Genomic DNA, 18,889 nt, shown 5'->3' on the forward strand with positions numbered 1-18,889 from the left:
TTTATTACTATCTTTTTTGTTTCTACTGTAAATGACTTTTAATTTTTTAAATATATTTTGTTTGTGCTGCTGCACGGATGTGCACTTTGTTTTGTATTTTTTTCTATGTCCGATTGCTCTTTTAAACTCTAACAATTTGTTGATTATGTGCTATATTCTACTTAGCCAATCACATCATTTGTAAATAATAATAGTTTTGTTTCTTCCTTTCCAATTCTTATACTTTTTTTTTACCCAATTCTTTTATTTGTTTCCTTGTCTTATTACGCTAGAATCCACTGTACAATGTTGAATAGAAGTGGTGAGAGTGGGCATTTTTGTCTAATTAGGCTTGTCACTCTGCTTCAACAAGAAAAGATATCTAATCTATTGGCACACTGCGTATTAGACACAACAAATTCTGGGAAACAAACTCAGGGCTTCAGAGGGAAGGGGTGGGGGAATGGGATAGGCCAGTGATGGGTATTAAGGAGGGCACGTATTGCATGGTGCACTGGGTGTTATACGCAAGTAATGAATCATGAAACTTTACATCAAAAACTAGGTATGTACTGTATGGTGACTAACATAAAAAAATATTATTATAAAAAAAAAAGAACTTGCATTTTTGGGACACCTGGGTGGCTCAGTCAGTTAAGTTGTCCAACTCTTGATTTCAGCTCAGGTTATGATCTCAGGGTTATAAGATCAAGCCCTGCATCAGGCTCCATGCTCAGTGGGGAGGCTGCTTGAGATTCACTCTCTCCCTCTCACTCTGCCCCTCCCCCTGCTTGCTCTCTCTCTCTCCCCCTCTCTCTCTAAAATAAATAAATCTTTTTTAAAAAATGGGCAGAGGACCTGAATAGACATTTTTCCAAAGAAGACATATAGATGGCCATCAGACACATGAAAAGTTGCTTAACATCAGTGATCATCAGGGAAATGCAAATCAAAACCACAATGAGATATCACATCAAACCTGTAAAAATGGCTTTGGCAAGGATATGGAGAAAAGGGAATCCTCATTAACTGTTTGTGGAATGTAAATTGTTGTAGCCACCATGGAAAACAGTATGGAGGTTTCTCAGGAAATTAAAAAGAGAACCATAATATGATACAGCAATTCCACCTCTGTGTATTTATCTAAAGAAAATGGAAACACTAATTCAGAAAAATATGTGCACCACCATGTTCATTGCAAAATTATTTACAGTAGTCAAGGGGCACCTGGGTAGCGCAGCGGTTGAGTATCTGCCTTCGGCTCAGGGCGTGATCCCAGCGTTCTGGGTTCGAGCCCCACATCAGGCTCCTCCACTAAGAGCCTGCTTCTTCCTCTCCCACTCCCCCTGCTTGTGTTCCCTCTCGCACTGGCTGTCTCTCTCTGTCAAATAAATAAATAAAATCTTTAAAAAAAAATTATTTACAGTAGTCAAGACAGGGAATTAACCTAAGTGTTCAATGTTGGACGAATGGATAAAGAAATTGCAATATATATATATATATATATATATATATATATATATATATATATATAATAGAATATTATTCAGCCATAAAAAATAATAAAATCTTGCCAACTTCCACAGCATGGATGGATCTTGAGGGAATTATGTTAAGTGAAATAAATCAAACAAAGACAAATAACATTTGATCTGTCTTACATGTGGAATCAATTAATCAACTAACCAATCCAAGCTCACAAATATGGAGAACAGATTGGTGGTTCCCAGAAGGGAGGGGGAGGAGTGAAAGAAATGGATGAAATGTTGGAGTGTTTTTAGTTTAAATAAACTGAATTTAAAAAATTTAAAACTTTATCCCTAATTCCTGATTTATAGATAATTATGTATCATTTCAATCAATGTTCCCTCAGGACTACTACTCTGCACCATTTGCTTTCCTTGAAAATCTTCCCCCTACTTGTTGAAACTCTATCATTCTCCCCTTCGCTCCCCCACTTCCTCTTGAATCTTACTATGCTCATTGCCTATATTTGTTTAATGCATGAGCAGATGAAGTATTACTTCTTCTATTAGGTTTGCCTCAGTTCCCAAACCAAGTATTTTTCCTTCCATTGAACCACTATGAGCTTTTGTTAATATTTCTTATTGTTATTTGACATACTTTGCCTTATACTGCAGCTAAAAGTGGAATTCACTGCGTTGAGGAACTGTGTTGCACTCATCTTTGTCTCTATACAGCATCTAGCTTTACATGTAGTATGCCCTCGAAAACAATTCTGAGATGTATGTGGGGGTGTTTGACTAAAAACAGGACAGTGACAAGGGATGAGGTTGTGTAGATGACTGCTAGAGACTTGGTAGAAATATAAGAGGTTGCTCTTCTTGGTGCCAGTTCAAGGTGATTTACACCCTGAAATTGTTGGAAAGCAGAGATTCTTATGACAATTCACTCACTTAAAATAATATTTGCAGCAGTAGTTTTGTGCTCAATTGTATTGACCATGTGATCTATCTGATTTTTTTTATGGAAATCAAAAGCTGAGACAACTGAGTATTACAAATGTAAGCAAAGATGAGTGGTGTATCGTGTATATGATGTAGTCAGTCATGGTCTTTGTTTCATTTCCACTTTTGTAATTCATGAATATTGTATTCTAATGAGTTAAGACATGAATTCACAGGATAAAACATAATACTTTTGTTCATTATATGAAAGATTCTATACAAATCCTAAGTGGAAAACTAAGGAAGAGAATGGGTAACATTAATTCCTTATTTCAAGACTTTTATATTTATCTTCATTACACGTGTAATTTTAGTGGTGCCTTTTTATACCTCTTGAAAGATACACTTTTCTTCTGCAGGTACTGAACAGTGTTCCATTACCAATACGGACACTTACCAATCCTTAGTAATACAATAACATGAAAAATTCTTGACATGTTCTTTGTCAATTAAATTAACTTTTATAAACATCTAATTAATTTCTAGATCACATCAATGAAAGCAATATATTTCAAGTGTGTTCCAAAGAATGGAAGAAAAGAAATCTCGATATTCTTGGAAAAGATTTTTTATGTATGAGAATATTAAGAAGCTTTCATTATGCTTTCAGTATGATTTTTAAAATAAGACTCTTATTTCTGTTGTGCCATGGAGAAACAATATTGTTATTTAAATATTTTTTAAGTACTTAGAACACATGTTCTGTTTAATTCTCTTATCTTGGTGAAGTGAGACTTTGGTAATTAAAGCTTTAAGCAAGAAATGTATGCCTCTAGGTTTTTCTGATTGATAAGAGTGTCAAGGCACATAAACACATGGCAAATCCCAGTTGAGAGGGAGCAAGAACTAGAAGAGATACTCAAAAGATAGTTTTCCATGAGAGAGAAAACAATGAGTAGGTTTACCAAGGTCAAAATCTATACAACATTTCTCTGTGGTTTTCTGCTTTCTCCAACTGAAATCAGAAAGAATGAAGTGCTAAGATACTGAAAATCCAAACAGATGCCTTTTCAATGAAAGTATTAAATGGTTGTTAGAATTAAAGTCTGAATAAAAGACCAGAAGTTTTGACTCCTATTGGAGCTGTCAAAATTTGAAAATCACGTGAGATTGGTTCTTAAACCCACTTTGAATAAGATATTCAGAGTGACCTAATTCTGCCCAAGAATGAGAAAGCCTTAACTATGTTAAGCAATGTTTAATAATAATTCAGGGTTAGTAAATACAAAATCAAACTCTCTAGGTTTTTGTTTTAAACTTATTTAACCCCTGATCTGAAAGTGTATACTATTTCTTTTTGTATATATTCCTTTGCCCAGTTGAAGGAAAGTACTATTTTCAGGAGAATCCAGAAGAAAATAAATGTGTTGATTCCTTTATTAACCACACCCATGGGAAACCAATACAGTTCAAGAAAAAGCCCACTTGGAGACAATGTCTTCTAATAGCAAAGTGCCTAGAAGAAAATAATCACAGTGCTGATCCAACAAGTTCAAACCTTGTAAGAATCAGCACACATCACCAGGGATAGCAGTTAGGAATAATTAGATTAAGTTGCCCTTTACTTGTCACACAGGAAAAAGTTAGTGATTCCTGAACTCTCACATGGAAGGAAGAAGAAATGTACTCTAGTCAGTTTCTCAAGTTGGAGTTCCCTGTCCGTAAGTCATGTGCTTACAACAGTGGTTCATTTTTTTGTTTTGTTTTGTTTTGTTTTTTGTACGCTGTTCGTATTATTATTATGATGTTATGTTAGTCACCATACAGTACTTCATTAATTTTTGATGTAGTGTTCCATGATTCATTGTTTGCATATAACACCCAGTGCTCCTTGCAATACATGCCCTCCTTAATACCCATCACTGGGCTAACCCATCCCCCCCCATCCCTCCCCTCTGAAACCCTCAGTTTGTTTCCCAGAGTCCATAGTTTCTCATGGTTCATCTCCCCCTCAGATTCCCCCGCTCGGTTTTCCCTTCCTTCTCCTAATGATCTCCCTGCTATTCCTTATGTTCCACACATGAGTGAAACCATATGGTAATTGTCTTTCTCTGCTTGACTTATTTCACTTAGCATAATCCCTTCCAGTTTCATCCATGTCGATGCAAATGGTGGGTGTTGGTTCTTAATCCTGATGTATAATGTCATCATCTGTGGAGCTTTAAAAAAATATCAGTTTCTGAGCCCTGCCCCCACAGACCTTATTTTAATTGTTCTTGGGTGGATCCCAGTTACTCAATTATATTTTAACAGCTATCTCTCACCACAAGGTGATTCTAACATGCATCCAGGGTTGCAAACTCCTAGATTAGTGAAAGCTTCCTTATTGCAAAGACAAATGAAGAGGAAGAAGTTCTTGATCCTGAATTTTAAATCAGCCCTAGGTAGCCTGTTCCAAATGAGTAGGAATTTCTGAACTGACCATAGGTTTAGATTCAGATCTAAGTGAGATTGACTCAAGTGGGGCAGTGAGACCTGGAAAACTAACTCCTAGTCTAAAACAAGGGAGTTTTTGGTTTCAGGCTTGCTGAAGGACTCAGCACACATCAGTGTTATTATTAATGGTGCAAATGAACCTGAGCTGGAATAACAAAAGGGTAATATGAAGAGACAGTGCAATAACGCTCCCACCATGCTTGGCATTAGGCCTTTGTTAGAGTGTTGCCTGTGCCTGGTTTAGCACTCTGCTGCCCCCACCCCACCAGAGGGAGATGGAAAATCTGTCAATTGCCAAAGAGCAACCAAATAATGACAGGTTGGGAAAATGGCGCTACCATCATCTGTACTAATGAGGAGGAGAGTTGGCAAAGGTGTGATTTTACAAAGCAGAGTAACAGCCACATTTTTGTTTGAAAATGCTCAAAGTGGTCAGACAAACATGTACACATCACTACTCTTCCTTTCTTTTCTTCACACGTGTTATTGCAGCTAAGTGTCTGGAAATGCAAATTTGGGAAGAAGGTGTATTTCCAATTGTGACCATAGAAGTAAAAGTCTGTTAATTGGTAAATGAAAGTTTGCTTACTCTTTCTGAAATGTTCCTCACAGCAATTCACAATATGAACTTCAGAACATAAACTCAAGGCAAATTGTTGAATAATTGTCATCTCTTTTTGACATCCCTCAGCCTCCTGTTCTTCCCTTCGCCCTGATGTCTGTATAGTTCCCGTGGGTGATCTGGCTCAGTCAGGTCCTTTGCTGCATTCCTGAACACTCCATTCATGCCCAGAGCTATTCTCACTCCTTGTTACTAAAGCTAGAGACTTGAAGTCACCAGTCTGTGTCTATCCCAGAGTTGTCTGACAAAAGACAATGAGTTTTCTCTAAGTGAGCAAAATAGTGTGTCAGATTCCTTCCTGAAGCCTTTGTGAAAAAGAGAAAAAAAATAATAAATGCACAGGCAGATTCACACCTTGAGTCTACACGCCACATAGCAGGGACTCCAATGCTCCTCTGCGTCTCTCCCAGAAAAAATGATATGTATCTTAACCAGTGCATTAATTAAACAAACAGTTGAGTTACTTTTGTGTGTCAAGTTCTATATTAGGCCTTTTGAGTATAAGAAATACAGAGCCTGATTCTGGATGTCAAGAAATTTGCAATTCAATTTTAGAAACAACAAATTCATAAGCATGAAAAGTTAACATATAAGATACCAATACAAAAGAACCCCCTAGGCAATTTTTAATTAAGTGCCAATTAAGAAGAGCAGGCAACATTTGTGGGCACAGTGGTCTGGGAAGGTGCCATATAGGAGGCAGGATATGAGGTAGGCCTTCTAAAATGGGTAAGATTTGAAGAGGGACTTGAACAGGGGGAAGAGAACAAGGCATGCTGTGAAAAGGATACGAGCAAGCCAGGCAGAGCAAAACTCATGTGAAGCAAAACTGCAACCAAGGTTTGAAAGATAGGCTATAAAAGGTCTTACTGGTTTTCCAGGTTTCTGGGAAGACTGGGGAGGAACGAGTTAGAGTGTAGCATTATAAAAGCGAGTACTGAAGGAGATTTATTTTATGATACCAAAATCTCCACATCTCCCTGTTAGATCCAATTACCCACTCTGCTCCACAAGATACTCAGAATGAATCCACCTGTATCACATTCTTGGCCTTCTGTGTTTATTGCCCAGAGAGTCAGGATCCCCAGGCATCTAAACCATGCCAGGCTGTCTCCCCTAGAAATAGCTGTACCTCTTTTTGCTCTAACCCCAGACTCTACCCCATCTTTCCCTTGCATCCAACGGTATCCTCAGGAGTTTGAGGAAGCTTATACCCTTGACTTCTTCAACAAACATTCTTTCTTTCCTTGTCTCCTATAAGACTGCTTCCTCCCTGATCCTTTCCAGTGGAAGCTGTTCTTTCTACACCATGCCCATCTTCCCTCCCTAAGGGTTGCAAGGTTGGGAGGGGTAGATGGTATTATCCTACAAGAATTCTTTCTACAAGAAAGATCTCCCAAGATTCTCTCAAATCGACTCCCTTGTTAAAATAGATAGGAAGATTATACATATATACATGTTCTTAAGCCTTATACCATTGGCCAGTTAGCCATACCCCTGCTACTCTTGTCATAGCTGTTAATCCACCTGCCCAGCCCTAACCTCATTCACTGAAGATACTGTTGCAGACTGTCTTTCCCTTCATCCCAACTCCTACCATTATCCTGGTTGAATCCAATATCATGTCATTTTCCTGCTAGAAACCATTTAGTGTTTCTCACTGTTCATAGTACTGAGCATGGTCTACAAAGACTTGATGGATGGGTGTATATCTCAACCTTAGTGGTAGCCACTCTCTCAGCACACTCTGTATTAGTCCAGCCATACTGGGCTTCTTTCAGTTCCTGGAATTTTCCAGGTTCATTTCCATCTCAGGGTCTTTGATGTATTGGGCTTCCTTCCTAGAACACTGAGACTCTTCCATCTCCCAAAGCCTACTACCACCTTCATGCCACAACTTTAATACCTACTAATCCATACTCATCTTTCAGTTCTCAATCCAAATGGCCTACTTACAGGTAAACATGACACACAAAACCACCCCTAACCCACACAGATTACAATTGAGCAGTGATTCTCAACTAGGGGGCAATTTTTCCACTAGGGGACATTTTGCAATATCAGAAGATGCTTGTCACAACAGGGGAGTACTACTGGCATGTAGCGGGTAGAGGCCAGGGATATTGCCAAACATTCTACAATGCACACAATATAGCAGCCCCCGGTTCAAAATGTCAGTAGTGCTGAATGTGCGAAATCCTGCATTAGATCATAGCAGCACCCACACATTTCTTTTGCAGTATTCACCTGATTTATAGTATTCATTTAAAGTCTGTCTTTGGTGTCTATCTTATGCATCATTAAATCACAAGTATACAACAACTGGAATACCTTAATAACCAATGCCCATTTATGGGCAGGAGGGAGAGAAGAGAATTAGCAAGAGACTGGAGAGAGGAAAATATTTGGGGAACATTCAGTAATTTAACAATGAGGAAAGCTTGGACTAGAATGAGGCAGGTGGAGGGGTGCCTGGGTGGTGCAGTCGGCTGTGCATCTGACTCTTGGTTTCAGCTCAAGTCATGATCTCAGGGTCATGGGATCAAGCCCCACGTTGGGCTCCAAACTCACGCAGAGTCTGTTTGAGATTCTCTCTCTCTCTCTTTCTCCCTCTGCCCCTCCCACTCATCTCACTCTCTAAAATAAATAAATCTTAAAAAAAAGAAAGAATGAATGAATGAGGCAGGTAGAAAGAGAGAGGAAGGAAAAAAAGGATCTTTTCTATTTAGTAAAGAGTCAAAAGAATATATGAATGATTAGATTTGTGTGATTAATGAAAACAGTGTCAGAAAAAAAGAGACTTAGGCATTCTTAAATGGAACAAATAAAAACTTATTTTTAATTGTATTATTTACAGTCCTTTCATACAAAAAGTTATTTGAGACATCTTAAAATCAAAGACATATGAAACAGAACATTAAGTTAACAACAAGAGTATGTATCAAATAATAGGGGCCATCAAAAATAAGTCACTTTTACTGGCAATTTAAGATAAAGTAAGTGCTGTATTTAATGCAAAATATAAATCTGAATTTTCTGAGAGCCAAGGCACAAAGCAAAACATAAACATGATTGTTCTCCTTCTCTGATGAGCTCTTTGCCATACTTTATGCTATTTGCTTCAGAGTTATCTTGTTATTAATATTCTTTTTTAAATTTAAATTCAATTAATTAACATATATATTATTGGTTTCAGAGGTAGAATTCAGTGATTCATTGGTCTTATACAAGTGTGTGTGTGTGTGTGTGTGTGTGTGTGTGTGTGTGTGTGTATGCTCATTACATCACCTGCCCTCCTTAATGTCTATCACCCAGTTACCCCATCAGCCCACCTCCCTCCCCTCCAGGAACCCTCAGTTTGTTTCCTATGATTAAGAGTCTCGTATGGTTTGTCTCCCTCTCTGGTTTCGTCTTGTTTTATTTTTTCCTCTCTTCCCCTATGATCCTCTATTTTGTTTCTTAAATTCCACATATCAGTGAAATCACATGGTAATTGCTTTTCTCTGATTGACTTATTTCACTTGGCATGATACCCTTTAGTTTCATCCACGTCATTGCAAATGGTAAGATTTCATTTTTTGATGGCTGAGTAATATTCCATTGTATATATATACCACAGCTTTCTTATCCATTCATCTGTCGATGGACATCCGGGCTCTTTCCATACTTTGGCTATTGTGGACATTGCTGCTATAAGCATTGGGGTGCAGGTGCCCCTTTGGATCACTACATTTGTATCTTTGGGGTAAATACCCAGCAGTGCAATTGCTGGGTCATAGGGTAGCTATATTTTCAGCTTTCTTAGGAACATCCATAGTGTTTTCCAGAGTGGCTGCACCAGCTTGCATTCCCACCAACAGTGAAAGAGTATTCCCCTTTCTCTGCATTCTCGCCAACATTTTTGTTATTTCTTTCATTAGAAAAATTTTCCCAGAACTGAACTTTAACAATGTATCCAAATGATTCTTAAGAAACATTAAATCACGGGGCGCCTGGGTGGCACAACAGTTAAGCATCTGCCTTCGGCTCAGGGCGTGATCCCGGCGTTATGGGATGGAGCCCCGCATCAGGCTCCTCCACTATGAGCCTGCTTCTTCCTCTCCCACTCCCCCTGCTTGTGTTCCCTCTCTCGCTGGCTGTCTCTATCTCTGTCGAATAAATAAATAAAATCTTTAAAAAAAAAAAAAAAGAAAGAAACATTAAATCACAAAGCATCATGTTTACAGTAGTAATTTTATGGAAGTACATATCTTTCAGGTGAACTTTTTTTATAAGTCCATGATTACATTAGAGAATAAAATGCTGTAGGATATCTAGATAGAGTGATTCTCAGCTACATGAGTGGCTACTGGTATGTGTGTGTGGGGGGGCACCTTTCACACTGTGTGCATGCCCTCTCACTTATGGAGCCACTGAGATAGTTGTCTTTCACTGGATATGTGCATTATCGCAAGATGTCTGTGGGAGCATGTGGTGATACAGAGATTTTCTTTCCACCAATTTATACAGTTCTAAACAGAAATTTTCTTATTAAGCACAGATGTTATTTTTCTAATTTGCTTCTAGATTTTAAATGACATTTACTGCAGGAAACTACGTTTATTGTAGTCTAATGGCTGATGTTTCGGAGGGAAGAGTGTGAACAGAAAACTGTGTGTAAGTGAAGTCGTCATTTCTTACATAGAAGATACCATTTTGATCTAGTTATAGCTGGAGCCTTGGATCCCCTAGGTCTGAACTCAAATTTCACATCTGCCATTTTTCACCTGCTTCATCTCTAAAAGAGAATTAATAAGGAGCACCTGGGTGGCTCAGTAGGTTCAGCATCCAGCTCTTGATTTCAGCTCAAGTTATGATCTCAGGGTTGTGAGATTGAGCCCCACATTGTGCTCTGTGCTCAGTAGGGAGTCTGCTTCTCTCCCTTCCCCCCCCCGTCCCTCCCCCTGCTCATGCTCTCTCTCTCTCTAAAATAAATAAATCTTTTAAAAAAAAGAGAGGGGGGGGCGCCTGGGTGGCACAGCGGTTAAGTGTCTGCCTTCGGCTCAGGGCGTGATCCTGGAGTTATGGGATCGAGCCCCACATCAGGCTCCTCCACTGTGAGCCTGCTTCTTCCTCTCCTACTCCCCCTGCTTGTGTTCCCTCTCTCACTGGCTGTCTCTATCTCTGTCGAATAAATAAATAAAATCTTTAAAAAAAAATTAAAAAATAAAAATAAAAGAGAGAGAGAGAATTAATGATACCTAGCATGCAGGGCTGTTGAGAGGTTTAGAGACAGTTTGTGAAATGTCCTCAGCAAAGAATCATCATATAGTAGACACTCAAAAAATTATATTATTATCAAAAAATGAAGTGAATATATTAAGATATAAGTCATTTTTTCAGTATCTGGAAAAAAACAAAGTATCAAATGAATATTTGTCCCTTTTCCCCACCACAAAGGTTTATGATAATCCTTTATCTGAGGAAGAAATTAAAATAATTAGGTAGAGTCATTATTAAAATAAATTTGTAGATCAAGCTGGAAAACAAGTATCTTAGATATTTCTAACCCTATGACAATGTGCAGTACAATCAGATCAGTATCTCTAAAGGACCATCAATAATGTAGTGACCTGACTTTTATCATTAAGTAGGACATCTGAACATTGCAATCATCTCTTGAAAATAGCCTAAAAGTATTTCTCACTGTAGGTTAATGTGGGTTTGGAACAAAAATGTTCCCTTTTGAAAGTCTCTAAAATTAGAGCACCTCGATTCTATAATCTGAGTATTGGCTGGCATGTTGCTAACATTTAGAAAGGCTGTAACTGCTAAATATCGTGTGCAATTTCTCAAATCGCCAGTTTGGGGGATGGTTTGCATCATGTCCTAAGGAGAACATTTTCGGGAAGAATAGTGTTTTTTCATAACTTCATATCTTGAGCGGCTAAAAAAATTTCTAAGCCAGTGAGACAGTTGTCTTTCATTGGGTAAGTGTACTACCGGATGTCCTTTGGAGAGGAAAGGTTGGAGGTGGTATGTGAGTTGGGAACATGTGGAGGGGTGATGAGGTAGAGAATTCTCTTTTCACCAGCCCGTAGAGTTCTAAGCAGATATTTTATTATTAAATTCAGATGTTATTTTTCTAATTTGCCTCTGGATTTTTAATGACATTTACTCCAAACATGATATTTAATAGCTCTGTGAAAATAATAATAAAACAGAAGGGAAGTGTTTAGTAAGAAAAAGTTGGACTTAAATTCATTTTCCCAGTCCCCTTCTTTTCTTTCTCCTTTTGTGTTTTGCCATTGACAATAATTCCAGTATCCTAACAGTGAGGCCATGGGGATAAGTCAAAATATAAATGATCTATATTTATTTGGGTAACTGCTGGAGAAAAGACAACATCCCATTTGAAGTTCATTATTAATTGAGATTAAATCTAAACCTTCCCAGTCAAATTGATTTATGTGGGCTATTCTGGCTTCCAAAATCAGCTTGGCAAATTTATGATACTATTGTTTGAGAGTAGAGGCATAATTCTTTGAAACTTTTCATTCTAACCCTGGGTTGGAATCACATACTGTTGTGTGCTAATTGCTCATTGGTAGGCAACAAAAACATTGAAACTCAAGAATTAGGCATTGTGTTTATGGCCTATCTGTTTCTGGGTTCAGGACAGACCCAGGCATATTCTGTAGCTTCAGTGTTCTCCTACCTCATGACAGCCATCCTCTAACTGCTGGAGTTACCTGCTAGGTTTTTCCTCCCAAGCCACCCCTCTTTAAGTAGTGTTGCAAGTTCTAAATGACATCATTCTTTTTTCTAACACTCTGGTAAAGCTCCTGAGTTTGAGTGGATTGATCCCAGCACACCTTCATAGAACTAGTTAGTTCTCTATGCTGTCATTAGATTGATATCCATGTGCCTTTTTAGACTGTGAGGTATTTGAGGGCTCATATTCATCCTTGTGCTCTTGTTTCTCCTACCTCACTGACCAATTAATCTTTGTTTCGGTCCTCCTCTATTCCTCCTCCCGTATGATTTCCAACATTCTTCCACCTCTAACCTCAACCTCTTGCCCAACCTTCAAATACCATACATTTTGAGTTATAGACTCGTTTTAGACATCCATGGAGCCAGCAGTGCATGGAGTGGGGGGAAGTTAAGGAGAATGTTGTGAAGTGATGTGTCATGAATGAAAGAGTTGCCTATGACTTTATACTTGTTATTTCAAGTGAAATTAACATTAATAATTAATGTCTCCTGTTCTGTACCAAATGCTACATCTTAGAATATTAGATCCCCCTCCAAAGTTACTCATTTTAGGACCCCAGAGTCATCCTTGAATATCCCTCAAAGTCAAGAAGCTCTATTGATCCTCCTTTCCAATATGCATAGTATTTCTCCCGTCCTTATTTATTCCCCACACCTTAGTTGGGACTTTCAATACCTATCATTTTTATTGTGTCAATGGATTCCTCTCTTGTGTTCCTTTTTCCTGTCTTTCCATCTCCAACCCAGTCTCAGATGCACTGACTAATTTATCTTAGAGAGATGCTTTCCACATTTTGTTCTATCATAAGAACATGAAATGGCCTATCTGTAGGTCTAAGCTGCAGGTATTCCAAAGTAATTTCATTTACAATTTGGAGGAACAAAATTTGTAGATAAGGGAGAATGTATTGAGACTTTTGACAAACTCTTCAAAATAAGCTTATAGATAAGATGAAGAAATGTAACCCAGCTTTTGGCAGAGTAAGGGGAATTTGTGCCTGACTGAAGAGATACTGTGCTTCAAGGCTTGTGTTTGGTCTTGTCCTAGTCCATGTGTTTATCAGTGGTTTGTATGATGACAAAAGCATGCTTATATCTTTAGAAACCAATATTTTGAAGAGCTTCATCTACAGTACAATAGTTCAAAACATTCTGGGCTTAAAAATATGTCTGATATTGACATGAAGTTTTGTGAGAATGAAGGAAATTGTACATAGAATAAGAAGAAAATGAATTACGCAAGTTCAGGAAAAATGAATATAACTTAGCAGGTCTATATATGAGAATATAAAAAGACTTTAGTTGATAATGAGCCTAATGCTAATACAGACCAATAATATGACCTAGATACTGGAATTTAAAGCTATCCTAATTGTGTTTTGTGTGTGTGGTGGAGGGGGGGAGGGGTGTTGTTTTGTTTGTTCGTTGGTTTGTTTGTTTTGGTATAGAAGACACAAAACTGATTTGAAGGTCCCTAAATTAAGAGATAAGCACTAGCCTGTGGCCATTCTAATGAAAGAATGCAGATGCTGGTTTTGCATCTACCAACAAAAGGAAAAAATGCCACAATCTCCCGGTATCATATTTCCTATTGTTCCTATCACAGTTCCTGGCTCTCAGTAGAGGTTCAATATTTGTTGCTTGAATAAACAAATAAATGGGCAGATAGTGACGCAGTAGCAGAACTGAACCCACTGAGAACACCACTAACAGACCTCACAAAAGCTGTAAACATTTAAATATTTCATATATGTGTGTATATAACGAATATGCATATAAAATACAGGAGGATATGGACCTTTCAAAAAGATTCCAAAACTAGGCAAATACAGCTGACATGTTTAAGTAAAAATTTCTAAGGCATTTAGGGAAACATGGAATATAACAATGAGGAAGCCATGAGTGTATCTATTTGGCTAAAGTTAAAAATTTTATTCTGAAAGACTACAAAGTAATTGAAGCGGATAAAGCCCTATTTTTCCAAGTTCTAAAAACCTGGCCTTTGTAAAGCCAAACATAAATGAAGCAATGTAGCACGGCAGAACAACTCCAAAGCTGCGTAAGGATAGTCGTGTGGCATTCAACTCTACCTCTTTGCATGGAAGGTGGGCTTCCTGACCTCCTTCTAAAGGCAAAAGAGTAGAATCTCTCATTAAAATAAGGATGGAATTACACAGAACAGTACTATCTGAATAAAATTTATCATTGGTGATGATGTGAAAATTTGGATCAAGTCAAATGAACAAGTATTTATTGAGTGCTCAAAGTTCTCCGCCTTCAAATAAAAGATTTGAGATTTTCAAAGTACCGTGAAAGAATGAGACAATGTGCTCTATCAGGGAAAAGTTTCTAAGCCATTTAATGTCCAGCCAAGTGTACTCTAAAGTATATGCCAAAATAGGGGACTCTAAAGACAAGGATCTGGTTTGATGGAAATTTAAAGGATAACTTAGTAATAATACTATAGTAATGATTAGGTATACATCTTAATCTGTAAACATCTGAGATGATAAATGAGCTTTAACTCATGGGCCAACTCTAATTATTTGGTAGGGGGTGCTAAAAGTACTATGATGAGTAAGATTCTGAAGCTGAGTCTAAGCTAATCAGTAAAAAGTACTGTGTCAGTCATGTCTGATACGGATGGGAAATCAACAGCATATTTTCTATGTCAATTCTAAGTTGTAACATATTGGTGAGTGACGGAATCAACAAACATTCAAAAGCATCTTCTCTAAGTTTTGCCAACCAGGCTAACCCTAGTTTAGGAAATAAAAATAAACATCATGAGGTAGGATTTGATCCAAACCTATTTATAATACTTTTGAAATGTTCTTTCCCTTCCCACCTCCACCACACATGCCTGCTGGTGGACAGCTCTGACTTCCAGTAACTCAACTAGAGTTTTTGGGAGCTGGGTTTATGCTCCATATCTTGTGTGCTCTATTACCCCTCTGAAAGTGCTCTCTAAGATCACTGGGTAGAAGGATCACCTTAAGCCTTACTTGAATTTAAAGGATACATAAATCTTAGTGGCATCCCCAGAATTCTCCTGCCTTCTAAATAATATCTGCCTTTTTGGAGACCATAGTTTCCTTGATCTGTTCCTCCCAATCTTACTATTTAACCCAAGGGAGTCAATCTAATAGTGGAGCTTTAGGGATACTTCAGGGCAAGATGGGTTTTAAAATATTTCTCTATTCCTTCCCTACATCTTTTCAACTCTATGCCTCCTGCTCCCATAAACTTTCCAAATAAAATCTCCATACATTAACTGGAATGCAATAGGTGTACCATAGCACTGCTTTTCTTGCCCACTTCTAAACACATGCTGTTCTTGTAATATGGGAAAATTTGAAATATTATGTCAATTAAGGAGGCCAAGCAAGGAAAGTTCCTTCTAGGTAGGTACTATCTGTTACGCAACTTAAAGGCCATATTATTATTTTAGTGTAGGCACAGGAACCATGATATTATCTAAAAAAATGCCTCTGACCCATATACTTCCTCTGCAAACCCATGTATATAACATGAACCCAAGATGAGACACTTTGGTTTTCTTTGCCGCAAAGAGAAGTGATACCAACATACCTTCTGTTTCATCCTTCTCAAGAGACACAGTTTCTTAACATGTCTACTGAGTTACCTTCGTGGTCCTAGGGTCCCTTCCAAGATAGCCACCAGTTTGGCTGCCATGGGGACAGATAAAGTGGGACTCCAAGTTAGTTCCCTGACATGGATTTTCTGAAAACCAATTCATTCACTGAAAAACAAATTTGCTATGTTTCCATCTTCGTTGATTTGCTAAAAACAAGTTTAAGGATACTATTTTAAAATATATTCAAAGAATTTGAGTGTGTATTTCTTAGGAATATGTTTATTACTATTGTTACTATTATTACTGTTGAAATTTACTTAATATGTTCAGGAATAATATTCCTTAAAATAATATATTTATGAATTGAGTAAATGTGATAAATTTGGTGAATTATTCATTTGACACTTGAGCTTTCAGTAAATGGGCATTTAGTGAATTGGCTTTTGTCAAATTGATTTCACATGGATCAACTAGCTTCCACATAGCAGAGACGGTTCTATCAAATGTGCTAGAATAGTGTAAAACCAAGATCTATTTAAGATAGACCAGTGGTCTCAGTCAAGGGAGATTATGTCCCCTAGTGAGATTTAGCAATGTCTGGAAGCATTTCTGGTTGTCACAACCTTGGGGAATGCAAGGGGAGTGCTATTGGCATCCAGCAGGTAAAGGCCAAAGATACTGCTAATTTCCTACAATGTATGGGGCACTTCCACTGCCTCCCACCAATCAAAGAATTATCCAGCACAAACTGTCAATAGTGCCAAGGTTGAGAAACCCTGAGATATAAAAGCTATTTCCCTCTAAGTCTCTCCTATGTCTCCCTACATTACCTTGGGGTGCGTGTCCCCACAACAATCTTAAATAAAGAATAATTTTATTTCGTTTGACTATCTTTTTAAGCCTAGGAAGTATTTGGAATGAGGCAATGGACAAGAAATGGGGGCTGAGCAACTGTGTTGGTCTCATGAGATTGACAGTCTCATATAGCTTTCAGACACCTGGCCCCGAGGGAAGCACGCCTAGGAGCCGAGCCAAGGCTGTAAAGGCCAGGATTCTCTGGGTTAAACTCTCAGTACTCTCTGACTATATGAGGCTCTTTGGAAAAAAAAATATTTTTATAAGGTTTGTGAGGAAAATATGTGGTCTCTTTCCATGCCTCCCCCCATTCCATTCATAATATAAATCTTCAAGATAGGAAGAGAGCCTGGAAAAGAAGTAGAAGTGGCTCATTTTCTCTCCTCTCCTCTCCTCTCCTCTCCGTTGGCTTTCCCTACCTTTATAGGCTGTATAATTCCTTTTCCAAAAAGGAATATCAGGCTTCTAAAGAGCATATAGATTGCTCTGGAAGAAAAAATGCAAAACCAGAGATGGGGGGGGAACCAAGTAGAACATATAAGTACTGTAAACACAATTTTGAACTGTTTAAACTAACCCTGCAGTGCAATGCTCACTCAGAAAAGAAGAATGTCCCTATTTCCAAAGACAAAAGTGTACCCTAACCCCTGATCCCAGTGGAGAGCCTTCCCCAGGGTCTATCCTGTAAGGTCCAAATGCTGCAGGTGGAAGAAACCATATAGCCCATGTCTTCCAGAGACTAGCTGGCTTGTCAATTCCTTCCTGTTCCCCTACCAGGACTACCGGTTGAAAGAGGCAAGAAAAAAGAAAGTTGGCTGATATCTTAAGCACAATTTTCTTCACTGCTCATGAGTCAAGGCAAAAAGAGCAGAAACAGAAAGATAATTTTTATGATGTTCGTGAAGGGAACAAATGGCTTAACTGGCTAGAAGAAAGTCCCATGCCTCCCTTTATAGGGTCTAGTGACTCCAGAACACTAGCTAGTATTTCCTATGCTTGGACTTTAAGATTAGAAGAGAAATGGCCAGACAAGTGTAGGATAAATCAGTTTAGCAAGGGAGGAGACAGTGATGTCATTCTGACCTGTCTCTAGCCTGTCTGAATGGAGGAACAGAGAATGAGGCAGAGTGTCAGCATTGGAAAAGACTTCAAAAGTTGTCTAAATCTAATCTCCTCATTTTGGAGATGAGGAAATAGATATTTAAAGGCTAAGACCCTCATGTGTTGTCACATGCTAGTGAAAGTCATAACCAAGCCTTCCCACTTCGAAGGCTGGTATCCTTTTGACCCCATCACCATTTACAAATAACCAACACCCATGTACACTTGACAAAGTTAACTCGCCTCTCTCTACCATGATTATTTGTAGGTTTAGTAACATTTGAGACCTCACACATGACAGTGTAAAGATGAAACATAAGAGATATTAGCAAATTATATACACGATTTTACTCAGTAACACTCTATAAAAACAAAGCCAAGTTATTGACCTCATAGAAAACTTCTAGGAATTTAACATATAAGTATTTCTCTTTTTTTTTTTTCTGAACTGGTCTTCAAATTAGTGCACTGGTAGCCTTCAGTACATGGTGTTGATGCTTTAAACCAATTAAAAGATTTTTTAGTAAAAACTGTGATTTGAACTCCACAAGACAAATGTGTCCATATGGAATCTATTGTTTAGTTGGGCAATTGATAGCAGTTGCAACATCTAGAGTATTGTGAGGATGTAATTATGAACAGTTTAAGTGTAGACAATCAGAATTGAGCCAAAGCTTTCAATACACAGTCATAATCTTTCTTTAATAAGACTCATGAGATTATCCTCAGACTAACACCACATGTTGTCTTGGGCATGATAAAGAGTCAACTGCTCTATTTTTCCAATTTCATTCAGCTATGGAAACAGTAAAGTTAAAACATTGGCTTCCCAAATTTTCAACTGCCTTATTGTTACTTTCTAATGCCATTTCCAACCCCTTCTAGACACCCAAAAATAAGTAGGTTAACTTGTAACTAAATGTGTTCACCAAATTTGTTCATTGTCAAAATTCCTACAAAAATCTTGCAGAAAAGAGTGACAAAAGAGTCACAGATGTTCTTAAATATTTTTAAAAATATCAACTGACTTATTTTCTTTGAGCTCTGAAGAAGGGGCCAATTTACCTGGATGTC

Source organism: Ursus americanus, chromosome 4 (genome assembly GCF_024610735.1).
Source record: "Ursus americanus isolate L20-20 chromosome 4, mUrsAme1.1.p, whole genome shotgun sequence".
In the NCBI taxonomy this organism is placed as follows: Eukaryota; Metazoa; Chordata; class Mammalia; order Carnivora; family Ursidae; genus Ursus; species Ursus americanus.